A 15,312-nucleotide genomic window follows, 5' to 3' on the forward strand; every position below is an offset into this window, starting at 1 on the left:
ATCTGCCATGGCTGGTGTATCAGATCCTGGAGAAGCTGGGGCAGCTGGCAGTGACCTGAGAGCTCGACTCAAAATGTGAAAAGTGGATGGGGTGGAGGGGGCAGTAAAATCAAGTACATTTCTCTTTCCAATCCTAAACAATCCCATTTGCTGAGAAGTAAGCCCAACAAATAGCTGATTTTGTAAATATTAGCAATTTTTATTGTTGATCTGGAAGCATGATGCCATTTTTCTTTCCCTTTTGTTCTAAAAAAGGGAAAACCAGATCTCTCTCAGATCAGCACAATGTCTTGAGAGCTGAGTTTGCCAGAAGACCCTAAGCTTCCTGAAAGCTTCTCCACCATTATGACTTCTGTGCCTGGCTCTCAGTGAACATTGGCTGAATGGGACAGGGCATCTGTGCACCCCTGTTGACTTTTTAGTTGAACAGACCTTCTGCAAAATGCCCACACCATCTGGGTCAGCTGTTCTCAGACCTTAATGTGCACAGGCACCACAAAAGGGAGTGTGTGAAAGATGCAGAGCCCAGTTTCCAATGCTGAGTTTCAATCAATCAACCTGGGGTAGAGACTGCAATTTGCATTTTCCACCTATATCTCAGGTGATCTAGGTGCAGGTGGTTTGTAGACCAAAATAATAGAAACTCTGTTGAAAGGTTCTGGTAATGTGTGGCTTTACAAGGATTTGAACTCTAGAAAAAGATCATGCTTCATGTTTACTCGCTGCAAAGGCCACACCTGGAGGGCACAGCTGCAGATACCACACCCAGAGATGCTGTAATGGCACTTTACAGAAAAAGGAACTTGATGATGATGGTAATAAACAACCTGAAAATGTACAGGGCATAGAACTGTCCAAACAGTGTGGCCTAAGAAGGGTCAACAGTCCTGTCTCATTTAAATGCCCCCCATCTCCTAGGATTTAACCCCACAGGCACTTATTAGGCACTTGCTTTATGCTGGGCACAGAGCCCAGTTCTGGAGACAAAGGTGCTCAAGACACAGAGGCCTTTAAAGCTTTCCCTGTGTCTGCATTGCCTTTGGGTAAAAAAGCAGCCGTGTTTCCTGTGGCCAGACTGGTGAGTTTGGAGCAAGCAATGTAGAGCAGGAGAAGGTTGGTAGGAGGTTTGAACCTGGAAGACTGCTTTCATTCATTGGTAGCAGTGAAATGGAGCTGAGAAACAATGTTTCCTGACATCCTTGATTGGGAGAAGCTTTGTTGTTTGACTCACTTCAGTGGGAGCAACAGCCCGCTCTTGCCAGAGCCTATGGGTCACTTCGACACAAGAAAGCTTCCCTGGTTTCCAAACCCAGCAATAAGGGGTTCGAACATAACATTCCACAGTTATCTTAACTGGGCACTTTCCGAGAGAGCAGGACCCCAAAGTCTACTTCTTAGCCCTGCTGGTAAACAGACTGTGTCATTCCTAACAGAAGCTTAAAAAATGTTTCTGATAGGACATGGCCAAGGCCACAAAATCTGAGTGTATCTCAAAGCAGTACCACAGCTGTGAAATGATGGGCAGCCTCTTTCCTTCCTTACCTAATGGAAACTTCTTTCTAAATGGCTCCTCCAGCCCCACTTCCTCCTCTTAAATCATGAGCACTGCAAACCCCTTTTCTAACCTGCCTTTGTTTAATGGCAGCACCAAGATAAAGCTGCGCCTTTCCCCAGGACCTTGTGAAAATCTTTTTGGACAACCCAAACCCCATAACAAGTTTCTCCTTACTTCCTCTTGATGAACCATCCTGAAGTAGCCATGGTTTTCATCATCCATGGTGCAGGACATTACTATACCTTGGCTTGTTTGGCTACAGGAATGATCTTGTGTGTGTGTGTGTGTGTGCGTTTTAAATGAGATGGGCTTTATCAAAGGTTAGAGGTTGGCAAAAATGAGATTCTTCTGCTCCTACTGGTACACTGGTAAATGTTTTACAACTACATCTTCACAAAGAAAAAAAAGAAAAGGCCCTGATTTGTACTGTTTGCCAATTAGTATCATGTAAATAGTTCCACTGTGGTCAATTTCAAGATACCCATGTGGCTTCACTGAACACAGAGTGTAGGAGAAATGGGTACTTTGGTTCTTGGGAGTCTGTACAAGTGGGCTCCAGCACACCACTCCCCTCACTCACCTTCCTCAAGCAAAAACATTTTTTTCTTCATTGAGTTTTTCAGAATTTGTTCCTCCATGGAGTAGCCTATGCCTTTTTTTCTTTCCCTGAATTTGTGGAAGGAATTGGGCATTGACTTATAAGCAAGTTCTCAAGAAGGTTATGACTGATATAGAAACTCATTGACAGATAACTTGCATATAAAAATTGGCGAGAAGTAAAGAGCCCCAAGCTTTGCAAACCAGTGAATATACACCCATATGGTTAGTGTCAGTTCTTTACTAAAGGCGGCTTTATGGGCTAAGGGCAGAGGTCAGATAATTTCAAACATAGAGAAGAGAAACACCACCTTTTAGTTATCAACACCAGCTTATCTTGTTTTGTTAGCACAACCTGCCTTTTTTGTCCTACAAAGAAAATTACCATATTTTGCCATGTATAATGTGCTCCTGTGTGTAATGTGTACTCATATTTTAGGTCCAAACTTTGAAGAAAAAATCTTTCATTTTAATGTTTTAATTCAATTATTTATTTACTTATATTTAGAAATAACTGATTATCATATTCCACGGTATTATTTTGCATATGGATATCATTATTGTTTTCTAGAATTACGCTTTCAATACAAAGCATAAATAAAAAAATTAAAAACATTTGTATAGATATGAAATTAGTACTACCCATGTATAATGCACACCCTTATTTTTCCCTAAAAAATTTGGGCAAAAAAGTGCACATTATACATAGTAAAATATGGTATCTTTGTGGAATATCTATGATGTAATTATGGATAATGACCCATAATCTGGTACTTACAAGTTCAACCACTTGGCTGAGAAATGAATTCCCTATCTGCTATTATAGAACTTTACTCTGTGATAATTCTTCCTTCCATGAACATGGTATATGCTTGGACTTATTTGCATCTTTTTCACTTTTTTTTTCAGTGTCTTATAATTTTCTGAGTATGGGTCTTTTATATCGATGGTTAAATTTATTCCCAAATATTTTATTTTTGATGAAATTGTAAATATGATTATTTTCTTAGTTTTCCTTTCTGATTGTTCATTATTGGTATATAGCAAGGGTGTCAAACTCATTTTCACTGGGGGCCACATCAGCCTCACAATTGCCTTTGAAGGGCAGAATGTGATTTTAGGACTGTATAAATGTAACTCCTTCACAGTTGAGCAAGAGCTTGATGCTGCTGCTGGGTAGGAACAAGGTACCAGGCTGGATAAAACAAGATGGAAGGTGGTTTTAGCCTACAGGCCTTGTGTTTGCCACCTCTGGTGTATAGAAATGCAACTGATTTCTGGATGTTTATTTTGTATCCTGTTACTTTACCAAATTCATTTATCAGTTCTCGTAGTTTTTTTATGGAATCTTTAGGGTTCTATAAATATTCTCGTGTCATCTGCAAATAATGAGAGTTTTATTTCTCCCATTTCAATTTGGATGAATTTTATTTCTTCTTCTTAACATCATTAAAATGTCCATACTACCCAAAGCAACCTATAGACTCAATGCAATTCCTACCAAGGTAACAATAGCATATTTTACAGAACAAAACCAAATATTTCAAAAATTTATATGGAACCACAAATAACTGCAAATAGCCACAGAAATCTTAACAAGGAAAAACACGGTTGGAAGAATCATACTATCTGATATCAAACTATACTACAAGGCCATAGTAATAAAAACGGCATGCACTAACATAAAAACAGGTATATAGATCAAATGAAACAAAACAGAGAGCTTAGTAATAAACCCATGCCTTTATAGTCAATTAACATTTGACCAAAGGAGGCAAGAACATACAATAGGATAAAGATAGTCTAGTCAATAAATGATATTTGGACAATTGGACAGATATAGGCAAAACAAAACAAAACAAAACAAAACTGGACCACCTTTTTACATCATGTACAAGAATAAAATGAATTAAAGACTTAAATGTTAAACATGAAACCACAAAAATCCTAGAGGAAAACATAAGCAGAAAAATATTGGATGTTGCTCATATCAATATTTTATCTGATATATCTCCTCAGGCAAATAAAACAAAACAAGAAAAAAAAAACAAATGGAACTACATCAAATCAAAAAGTCTTTGTATGGCAAATAAAACCATCAACAAAATAAAAAGACAACTCATGGAACAGGAGAACATATTCTCCAGTGATACATCTAATAAGGGGTTAATATCCAAAATTGCTAAAGAACTCGTAAAAGTCAACACCAAAACAAAAAAGAAATCCAATTTGCAAAGAACTTGAATAGACACTTTTCTAAAGAAGATATATGAAAAGATGCTCAATGTTACTAATTATCAGAGAAATGCAAATTAAAACCACAATGACATATCACCTCATACTTGTCAGAATGGCTATCATCAATAAATCAGCAAACAACAAGTGCAGGTGAGGATGTGAAGGAAAGGGAACTCTTGTGAACTGTTGGTAGGAATGCAGACTGATGTAGCCACTATGGAAAGCAGATGGAGTTTCCACAAAAAATTAAAAATGAAACTGCCTATGACACAGTGATTTCACTTTTGGGAGTGTATCTGAAAAAAATGTAAAACACTAATTTGAAAGAATATATGTGCCCTACGTTCATTGCAGTGTTACTTACAATAGTCAAGATTTGGAAGCAGCCCAAGTGTCTGTCAGTAGATGAATGGATAAAAAAGCTGTGGTACACTTACGCAATGGAATACTACTCGGCCATAATACAGAAGGAAATCTTTCCTTTTGTGACAGTGTGGAGGGACCTAGAGAGTGTTATACTAGTGAAATAAGCCAGTCAGAGAAAGAAAAGTAGCATATAATTTCACTCATTTGTGGACTCTATAGAATAAAATAAACTAATAAACAAAATAGAAACAGACTCATAGATAACAAAGAACAGAGTGACAGCTATCAGAGGGAAGGGAGGTTGGGGGTTTGGGTCAAAAGGTAAAGGGATTACGCCAAAAAAACAGAAAAACCCTCATAAACATACAACAATATGGTGATTACCAGAGGGCAAGGAGGGTGGGTGACGTACAAGAGGGTAAATGGGGATAATTAGTGATGGAAGGAGACTTGACTTGGGGTAATGAATACACAATACAATGTACATATAATGTATCATGGAATTGTACCCCTGAAACCTATGTAATTTTATTGACCAATGTCACCCCAATAAGTTAAATTAAAAAATAAAGAACTTCATTATTAATTGTACCAGTGAATTGATAATGAAGTGTGTAATAACAAAGAAGATCTTTTCTTAGCCCTGCTGGCCCATAGAGCAGGGCACTGGGGAGCAGATGGCTGAACACAACACCAATTTCAAACAGGATTACCAGCAGCTTCTTATCAATCTTTTGGAACTCTGGGAATGTTGGGACTGTGAAAAGCCAACAGACAAAGATGAAAAAAACATAGTTTTAAAAAAGTAAAACTTTTTCATTTGATGAAGAGAAAGAAAATGGTTTAAGATAGGCTTAGAAGGTTGACATTATTTTTGTACAAAGCATGACTCTTTGACAAGAATATAAGGATTGATGCCCCTAAAATGGAATTTATTTATAAAAATGTGCATTTATTCTTACATGTTTAAACTTCAATCACCTTCAAAGTATTTTCCATTTGATGCAATACACTATCAAGATGTATTTTCCACAGCTGAAAACAGTTTTTGAACTCTTGAATGTTGATGCCTTTTTAGTGTTTCTGCCATTTTTTTATTTCACCTCTTCCACATAGGCAAAATGTTTTTCCTCATCCAGGGAAAGAGGAAAAAGTCACTTCAGGCAAGATCAAGTGAATATGGAGGGTGGAGCATTGGGGGTCATGCCACCTTTGGTCAAAAATTGCTGAATACTCAGTATGGTGCGAGCAGGTGTGCTCATAAATCACCCATGATGAAATGGGCAAATGTGTTGAAATAGTTTTAAAAATTCACTGATGCTGAACAACCTCTCACAACAATACCAGCTGGTACACTGATATAGATGGGTTCCTAGAACACCTGCCTAATGGGAGAAGCCTGTATATAGTACAAGGGGTCCAGTCTCTAGAAGATAATTCCAGTTTTGGGGGTCCTCCTTGTACAAAGAAAATAAATCTTACCTTAGTCAGAACTTTACTCAGTAGATTTGTATAGTACCTTTTTTATGCTCGTGCTAGCAAAAGGAAACTCGCCATTTACTGAAGGAGAGAAGTTTTTGAGACAGTCACTTGCTTCTTTGCTCTTAGATCCAGTCTTCTACCTTTCCTTGGGAGCTACAATTCCTAGGCCACTTTTAAGGCCATAAAGTACTGGGAAGAGATTGGAGGTGTCAGGGAGATGAGAATACATCTATCCCAATCTGTCTGTGTTGTGTGAAGTTACAGTGGTCTCAGCCCAATGGACTGGACCTGGCCAGGTAGCTTTGCTTCTGGCCTGTGAGAACAGTTTTTTACCTTTGTTCTTCCAGCCCTAATAGCAAGCTAGAGACTTCCTAGTGTAGCTAAAATCTGTGTTGCCTGATTCTCCTTTCTTTGTCCATTCTTATCAACTCTCTCAACACCTTTGTTACTAATTTATTGCATTGAATTCCTCTTATTGAACTACCTGGAATGAGCTTTTATTGTCGGTAGGCTGATTAATACATATAATAAAGAGATGTTTTTAAGTTTTTGTGGTGGTGTTATAAACAGGGTCTGTGCAAGGTGCCACAGAGACATTTCTCTCTCATTTGCAGGAACTAGGAAGGTTTATACTGAATGGAAACTTGGTCACAGCTCCTAGAATGAGTAGGAAGTTCCCAGGCAATTAATTGAAGAGAAAGAGGCAGGAAGAGAAAGAATATTTCAATAATTTTGCAAAAAATATGTCAGTGTGATAGAATGTGCAATTTTAGAGGAATGCCAAATAATCAAAATCCATTGAAGAAGTGTTCAGGCACAAAATAAGTGGACTGCTGGATGCTAGCTATTTCGATTCTAGTTACTATGACCACAGATGTCACCGCTGCCACAGACGACTTAAGTTTCCCATTAACAGAGGATTTGAGGAATCACCCGGAAATAACTTGGAAGTTGGCACTGCATCCTCCTACTTACTTTACCAATGCAAAAACTATTTGCTTTATCAGCAAGCATTAACCTGTGTAGCTTAAGGTCTCTAAAACATTAGGCACTGTTGCAGAAAATCAGACAGTGACCTGGACAGAGGACTTACCTCCTACTTGCCTTAATTCTGCTCATGAAAAGGCAGAGAGAAATTTCTTATGTCACTGGTAAACGAACAGGGATCCAGGACTTTCAAATGGCCAGGAGTATATCTGTTTAATCTTCTTCTTTTGTTAGTAACACAAACATGTCTAAAGTTTAATCTTCACCCCTCCCCCAAAACATAGGACAGAAGTGGCCTTTCTGCTGGGAGTTGGTGAGGGGGGGTCACAGCTTCCAGTTTGGGAAACAGAAATTGAAGACTGCCACTGACAGCATAGAAGAACAGAATAATTTGCTTATCTTCAGGGATAATATTTACATTTCGATGGTATAACATATCTTTCTTCAGCAGCACAGTGTAGCATATTTTCAAAGATGCTTCCATTCACTTATTACCTAATGCCCCCCCACAACACTGAGGCATATGAGGCAAATGGACAGAGTTCAGTTACTTGCCTAAGAGCCTTCAATAGACTTTCATCAAGACCAGAGATTGCATCTAGGTCTGTTTTTGGTAGGGACACTTTCTGCCATTCCACACTTCTGTGAAAAGTTATCACAATACTTATTGTAAGAGCTCCAGGGCCAACATCCCATAAAAACACCTTTAGGAGACAATGTGCAAGCAGAGATGATCAACCCAAGACAAGAACTTCAGGGCTTTCCTTTCCCACCACCTGCCACTTGACCCCAGAGAGAAATGCCCTTCTGACCCCTACTGGCTATGATGGCACACACACCAAGAGTAGAGAATTATTTCAAAACCAGTTATCAGTTCACTCTCCCACTCTCCAACTATGGTTGAATGAGAAGTTTCAACACCACAAGTGTTGACTCAATTCAGATTAAACAGGCTGGAAAGACAGAAACAAATAAATCACCCTATGTGCAGCAATAATGGAACAACAAAGTAAATATTAAGGGAGAGTCTTGCTATCAATATTTAACCAGCAGATTAATGTATGGGGATGCACTTTGGAGAATAGGAGGGTGACCAGAGAGGCAGAAATGGTTTAAATATGATACATTGTCACAGTCAGGGAAGAGAAGAGGGTTGTCTGCATTGTTTAACCTGAGGTTATGCATGCTCAACAGAGGCAATCAAGGTTAATTAAGCAAAGACATGACGATGAGCCATAATGCCAGGCACATTAGCATGTGGGGGTGACTTTTCCCACAAGTTCCCCCATCCACCACGGATGAAAGTAAACACTACCAAGACATGATCTCCTTGGGGAGGAGAGGTGGCCAATCCCTCAAAAAGGAAGGGTCCTGAGCCCCTTCTTCCAGGAGCTTTTATTGGGTTGTAATACACAGGAATACAGGGAGACAGAGATCAAACAGTAGATAACATTTCAAAGAAATCTGAGGGCTTAGTCTGAGTCAGAGTCTGTCAGGAAGAGGGTTTACAGAAAATGTAGGGTTTCCTGCTCAGACCCTTAACATATGAATGAAAGCACTCTTAGCAGAGTAGGTTTCACAGGTTTTTTAGGAATTCTTTGTGATGCCAGATTTTTCCCCAGGATCCACTCTGGCAAGGCAAGGAGTTGCATCCCTCCCCATCAGGTATTCAGGCTTAAGTGGATTAGAGCCAGGAAGCGCTTCTCCCAGAGGACATGGGGACTCAGGCTATGTCAGAATAGCTAGAGGGTGAGGGTCCATCACTCCCTCTTTGTTGCAGCCCCCCCGAGTTCTTCTGTGGTGACCTCTCAAGTGATCATGTCTGGCTTAGGTTGCCCCTCGCTGTGAGGAGTCTTACCCGTCTCTGACTATGGACCATGCTTTGGGGGCAGGAAGAAAACTGAAGCAGCATTAACTACCAGAGACAAGCTTTGTCTCCTGTGGCTCGCATTCCAGCATTCATTCTTGGCCATGGGGCGGGGGGTAGTTACAATTCCTGAAACCAGGCAGAGTGGCCCCCAACATTAGCAGAAAGAATTTGTTGAAAGAAGAAATAGGGAACAGACTGTAAATTTTGATCAAGAGTTCTTGCCTAAGATTCTTGTACAACTGTGTCCATCTTACCAATATTCCCTTAGTTTTTTTGCCCTTTATCTATTCAGTTAGGACAAAGGATCCTAAGGGACACTTCACATCTTGGAGAAATGCTTCTAACCATAACCTGCCTGAATATATATATTTTTTACTCTAACAAATAGGTATATATATAAAAATATAAATGTATATGTTTATATATAAGCAAATATATATATTTCTTATTCTGTTACTATCTAGCCATTTCTGACAATGGGGATGTTATCAAAGTACTGAACACAAAACATTTTTCCATGGGTCAATAAGTGTGGGAAATTCTGAATTAAAGATTAAAGTATATACTAGCATATCAAAGCAGCTGTGATTCTTTAAGAGGAAGTAGTATCCCCCAAATCATTAGAAAGATCTACAGAATCCTTACTACAGAAGTATCTTGAATAACCAAGATTCTTTAGGAGACTCTTGGTGAAGGACTTTTCTCTCCTGTTTGTTGTCATCAAATAGCCCACTAATTTTGGTCACAATGTTCTCCTTTCTTCAAGTTTGGAGTGAGATAGCCACCAGCTGGTTTTCTATGAATCTTTGTACCAGAGCAGTGAAAATGTCCTGAGGCATTATCTAGAGATCCCACCCTTCCATGTACAAGATGCCTACATCTCTGGCATCTTCCCTTCCTGACAGCAGTAACCCCAGGAATGTACTTTTTCTTTACATATTAGAATAGCATCCAGACATTTTGGCACATCCCATATAAAAATCATTGTTTCTCAACTGGAAATGACAAATTTCAACACCACTGGCACTGTATCATATTCAGATACTATTTATACAATAGTTAATAGAATGTGACTTGCTAAGATTGCAGGAACTGAGATTTCTAGTCAAGATGGCAGCAGAAGTAAATATGGCTCTCATCCTCACACAACCACATCGGAATTAAAACTAAACTATAAAACAACCATCACTCAGAACCATTATAAATTGTTTTGAATGGAAGTCTATCAACTATGGAATTAAAGAGGCGACATACATCCAGACTGGTAGGAGGGGTAGAGACATGGAATGATCTGGTCCCACACCTCGGTGTGGTGGATAAAAGTTCAGGAAGGATATCTTGGAAGTAAGGGGTCCCAACCCTACAGCAGGACGCCAGCACACGTTTCCAGTACTAGGAAGATAATCCCCATAACTCCTGGCTGCAAAAACCAGCAGGGACTGAGTCAGTGGAAGAAACTTCTGAAGTCCCAATAGTTCCTCTTAAAGAATTTACACATGGAGTTACTCAGACTCACTCCCTCTGAGCTCTAGCAATAGCGTAACAGCTTGAAAGGTACCAGTGGCATACAGGGAGGAACTGAAGTGTTTGGCATCAAGGCAAGAGCTGGGGGACAGCTTTAACCCAGACAGAAAGGTGGGCAGAGGCCAGAGAGCCACAGAGCTGGCAGATGGGTGCCACATCTATGACTCCAACAATCTGGTTAGCACTGTTTGTCCCACCCTGAGGTTCTACCCCACCCAATGTATAGGCTCACCCAAGTTGTTAACAGTGGCTTTTCAATATGAATGGCCGGTCTTGGCTCATGCTTCATAACTTCTTAAATCCTCTCAAAAAGCAACAGCTTGGTCTCAGTGAGACCAAAGCCCCTATACTTCTTGCTAAGTTGCCCCAGTCCCAGAATTAGCAGCAGAGTCTAGGTTCACACCTTGGCCTTGCCTGGGAATCACCTAGCCCAGCACAAGTAGCAACCATCTGCACACTCTTTTGTATCTCAGGCAGGGAGCCCCTGGGAAGAACACAGGTGGTGGCTGACCTTGGCCTGCATTGTCCAGGAAACCCCAGAACCTATGTACCTAGAGGACAACTACAGATCATGTTGGAATACCACCACTCTGCCCCTGCACAGCTGATCTTCCACAAAAGGCAGAGAATGATGATCAGTGGTCACAGTCAGGCCCTGCTGCTGACTGGCCTGGGTAAATCCCTTCCATTGACATGCCAACAGCAATCCAAGCTCAACTACAAGAGGGTGTACTCAGCTCACATGGAGGGAACACCTGGAGTATCCAGTTTGAGCAGTAGGGGAGGCTGTGCCACTGGACCCTATAGGACACCTACTACATTAGGCCACACCACCAAGACAGGGAATCATTGCAGCTCTACCTAATACATAGAAACAAACACAGGCAGGCTGCCAAAGTAAGATCCAAATGAAACAAAGAAACATGGCCCAAATGAAAGAACAGACAAAAATTCCAGAAAAAGAATTAAGTAAGATGGAAATAAGCAATCTGTTAGATGCAGAGTTCAAACACTGGTTAGAAGGATGCTGAAGAAACTTAGTGAGGACCTCAACAGCATATAAGATATTGAGTGAGAAATGAAGGATACATTAATTAAAATAAAGAACGATTTATAGGGAAACAATAGAGCGGAAGAAACTGAGAATCAAATTAATGATTTGGAACATAAAGAAGCAAAAAACAACTGATTAAAACAAGAACAAAACAGAATCCCAAAACACTAGGGTAGTGTAAGCAGCTTTTGGGACAACTTCAAGCTCTCCAAAGTTTGTTCATAGGTGTGCCAGAAGGAGAAGAGAACAGGCAAGAAATGGGAAATCACTTCTGGCCAAGATGGAGGCATAGGTGGAAACACTGTGCCCCATCCCACAACTAAATTTAGAGACAGCTAAGTTTTAGAAACAAAAACCCAGCCAAAACAGTGAAAATTGCACTGTACAGAAGTCCCACAACAACAAACCACTCAGCCAGACCGGTAAGAGGGGTGGAGTCAGCTGCGGATTGGGGGCAGGCTGGAAACACCATTCGGTCTGACAGACCCAGGAGCAGAGGCAGAGGTGGTTGGTGGATCCCAGGCATGGGGTGGCGAAGGCAGACTCAGTGAGGACACAGGGCGGCTGGCTGACTATGGTCACACATTCGCATACAGATAAACCAAGTGAAGGAGCGAACAGTGAGACAGACTGCTCAGGCTAGGGCCCCAGTGGGAATTGGAGCCTGAAAGCACCAACTGGAAAGACTTCCTTGGAGTTGAGGGGCCGGGAGAGGCTCCCAGGCCCACAGAGAGTTCATTGGAGAGACCCACAGGGTCCTGGAGAGTACATGGGCCCACACACCCAGGAACCACCACCAGAGGGGCCCAAATTGCTAGTGGGAAGCTGCAGAGGGGACAGAAATCTAAGAGAGAGTAGAGCAGAGCAAAACGCCATTTTTTCCCTCTCTAACCCCACCCCCACATACAGTGTCACAACACAATGACTGGGTCACCCGGCCCTGGTGAACACCTAAGGCTCCAACTCTCAAACATAACAGGTGTGAACAGACCAAACTTTATGACTCAAGAACAGCTCAAAGCCCCAGAGCCTATAATTCTAAGTGACCAAGAAAAGGCCAGGCTTTCGGATGCACAGTTCAAAATACTGGTGATCAGAATGCTCACAGAATTGGTTGATTTTAGCCACAAATTAGAGGAACATATGAAGGCTAAACTAATTGAAATGAGGGAAATGCACAGGAAACCAATAGTGATGGAAAGGAAACTGGGACTCAAATCAAGGGAGTGGACCAGAAAGAAGAAAAAAATGACCAAACAGGAGAGAATGAAGAAACAAGAATTTAAAAAAATGAGGAGAGGCTTAGGAACCTCCAAGACATCTTTAAACATTCCAACATCCGAATTATAGGGGTACCAGAAGGGGAAGAGAAACAGCCACAAGTGGAAAACTTATTTGAACAAATAATAAAGGAGAACTTCCCCAGTCTGGCAAAGGAAATAGACTTCCAGGAAATCCAGGAAGCTCAGAGAGTCCCAAAGAAGTTAGACCCAAGAAGGAACACACCAAGGCACATCATCATTACATTATCCAAGATTAAAATGAAGGAGAGAATCCTAGAAGCAGCAAGAGATAAGGGAACAGTTACCTACAAAGGAGTGCCCATCAGACTGTCAGCTGATTTCTCAAAAGAGACTTTACGGGTAAGAAGGGGCTGGAAAGAAGTATTCCAAGTCATGAAATCCAAAGACCTACAGCCAAGATTGCTTTATCCAGCAAAGCTTTCATTTAGAATGGAAGGACAGATAAAGTGCTTCTCAGATAAGGTCAAATTCAAGGAGTTCATCATCACCAAGTTCTTATTATATGAAATGTTAAAGGGACTTATCTAAGAAAAAGAAGATAAAAAATATGAACAGTGAAAGGACAGGAAACTCACAGTTATTAACAACCACACCTAAAACAAAAGCAAGCTAAGAGGACAACTAGATCAGGAGTGAAACCATAGAAATGGAGATTGCACAGAGGGTTAGTAACACGGAGTGGGAGGAGGAGATGGGTGGAGAAGGTACAGAGAATAAGTAGCGTAGACGGTAGGTAGAAAATAGACAGGGGGGAGGGAAGAAATACTATGGGAAATACAGAATCTAAAGAACTTGTGACACATGGACATGAACGAAAGGGGGGCAATGGTGGGGGGGTGCAGGGTGGAGGGGAGTGAAGGGGGAATGGAACAACTGTAATGGCATAATCAATAAAATATATTTTTAAAAAAGAAATGGGAAATCTATTTGAAAAATAATGAAAGAAAACTTCCTTAATTTGGTGAAGGAAATAGACATGCAAGTCTAGGGAGTGCAGAAAAGATGGATGCAAAGAGGCCCATTCTAGGACACATAATAATTTAAATGCCAAAGGTTAAAGATAAAGAGAGATTCTTAAAAGTGGCAAGAAAAAACCAGTTAGTTAGCTATAGGGGTTCCCATTAGACTGTCAGCTGATTTCTCAAAAGAAACTTTTCAGGTTAGAAGGGATTGGCAAGAAACATTCAAAGTCGTGAAAAGTAGGAACCTAAAACTAAGATTGTTCTACCCAGCAAAAATATTATTTAGAACAGGAGTCTAAATAAGAGTCCAGCAGGAGACTTTTGGAGTCTCTGAGCCACAATGGAAGAAGAAGAGTTGTCTTGGGCCACACATTAAATGCTTTGCAACAGCATGGATAGAACTGGAAAGCATTATGCTGAGTGAAATTAGCCAGGTGGTGAAAAATACCATATGATCTCACCACTAACAGGAACCTAAACAACAAAACAAACAAGCAAGCAAAATATGACCATAGACACTGAAATACAGAATAGGCTGACAGGGTCCAGAAGGGAGAGGGGAGAGAATTTCAGGGGAAAAGGGGAAGGATTCACAGGAACAAGTATAAAGGACACATGGACAACAACTAAGGAGGGGGGGAAATGGGAGGGAGGTGGGGAGCACTGGGGGAGTGGGCTGGGATGGGGGTAAAAGACAGAAAACTGTACTTGAAAAATAACTAAAAAATTAATAAAATGACTTCATAAAAAAATAAATGCTTTGCAACATGTAATCATGCAAAAAAGATCTCATAATGTTTTAAATAAATTTACTATTTTTTGTTTGTCCACATTCATAGCTATCCTGGGATGCATACAGCCTGTGGGCGGAAAGTTGGACAGTCCTGATTTAGACTCAAAGGAAAGAAAACAAGCTTCCCAGAGAAGAAAAAACTAAAGGCATTCATCATCACCAGACCATTATTAAACAAAATATTAAAGGGACTTATTTAAGAAAAAGAAGATGAAATAAAATGGGAAAAATACATATCTATCAACAATTGTATCTAAAAAACAAACTTAGCAAACAAGAACAGAGACAGAATCATGGATACAGAGTGTTTTGATGGTTGTCAGATGCCAGGGGTTTGTGGGTGAATGGGTGAAGAGGTGAGAGGATTATGTATAAGTAGGTAGTCACAGAATAGCCATGGGATGTAAAGTATAGTATGGGAAATGGAGTAGCCAAAGAACTTATAGGTATGACCCATGGACAGGAACAATGTTATGGGGATTGCCCAAGAAAGTGGGGGTTTTTGAGTGGAGGGGGACAAAGGAAGAAAAATTGGGACAATTGTAATAGCATAATCAATAAATTATAATTTGAAGGAAGA

Source organism: Sturnira hondurensis, unplaced genomic scaffold (assembly GCF_014824575.4).
Source record: "Sturnira hondurensis isolate 20B ecotype Veracruz unplaced genomic scaffold, ASM1482457v3 Scaffold0025598, whole genome shotgun sequence".
Taxonomy (NCBI): domain Eukaryota; kingdom Metazoa; phylum Chordata; class Mammalia; order Chiroptera; family Phyllostomidae; genus Sturnira; species Sturnira hondurensis.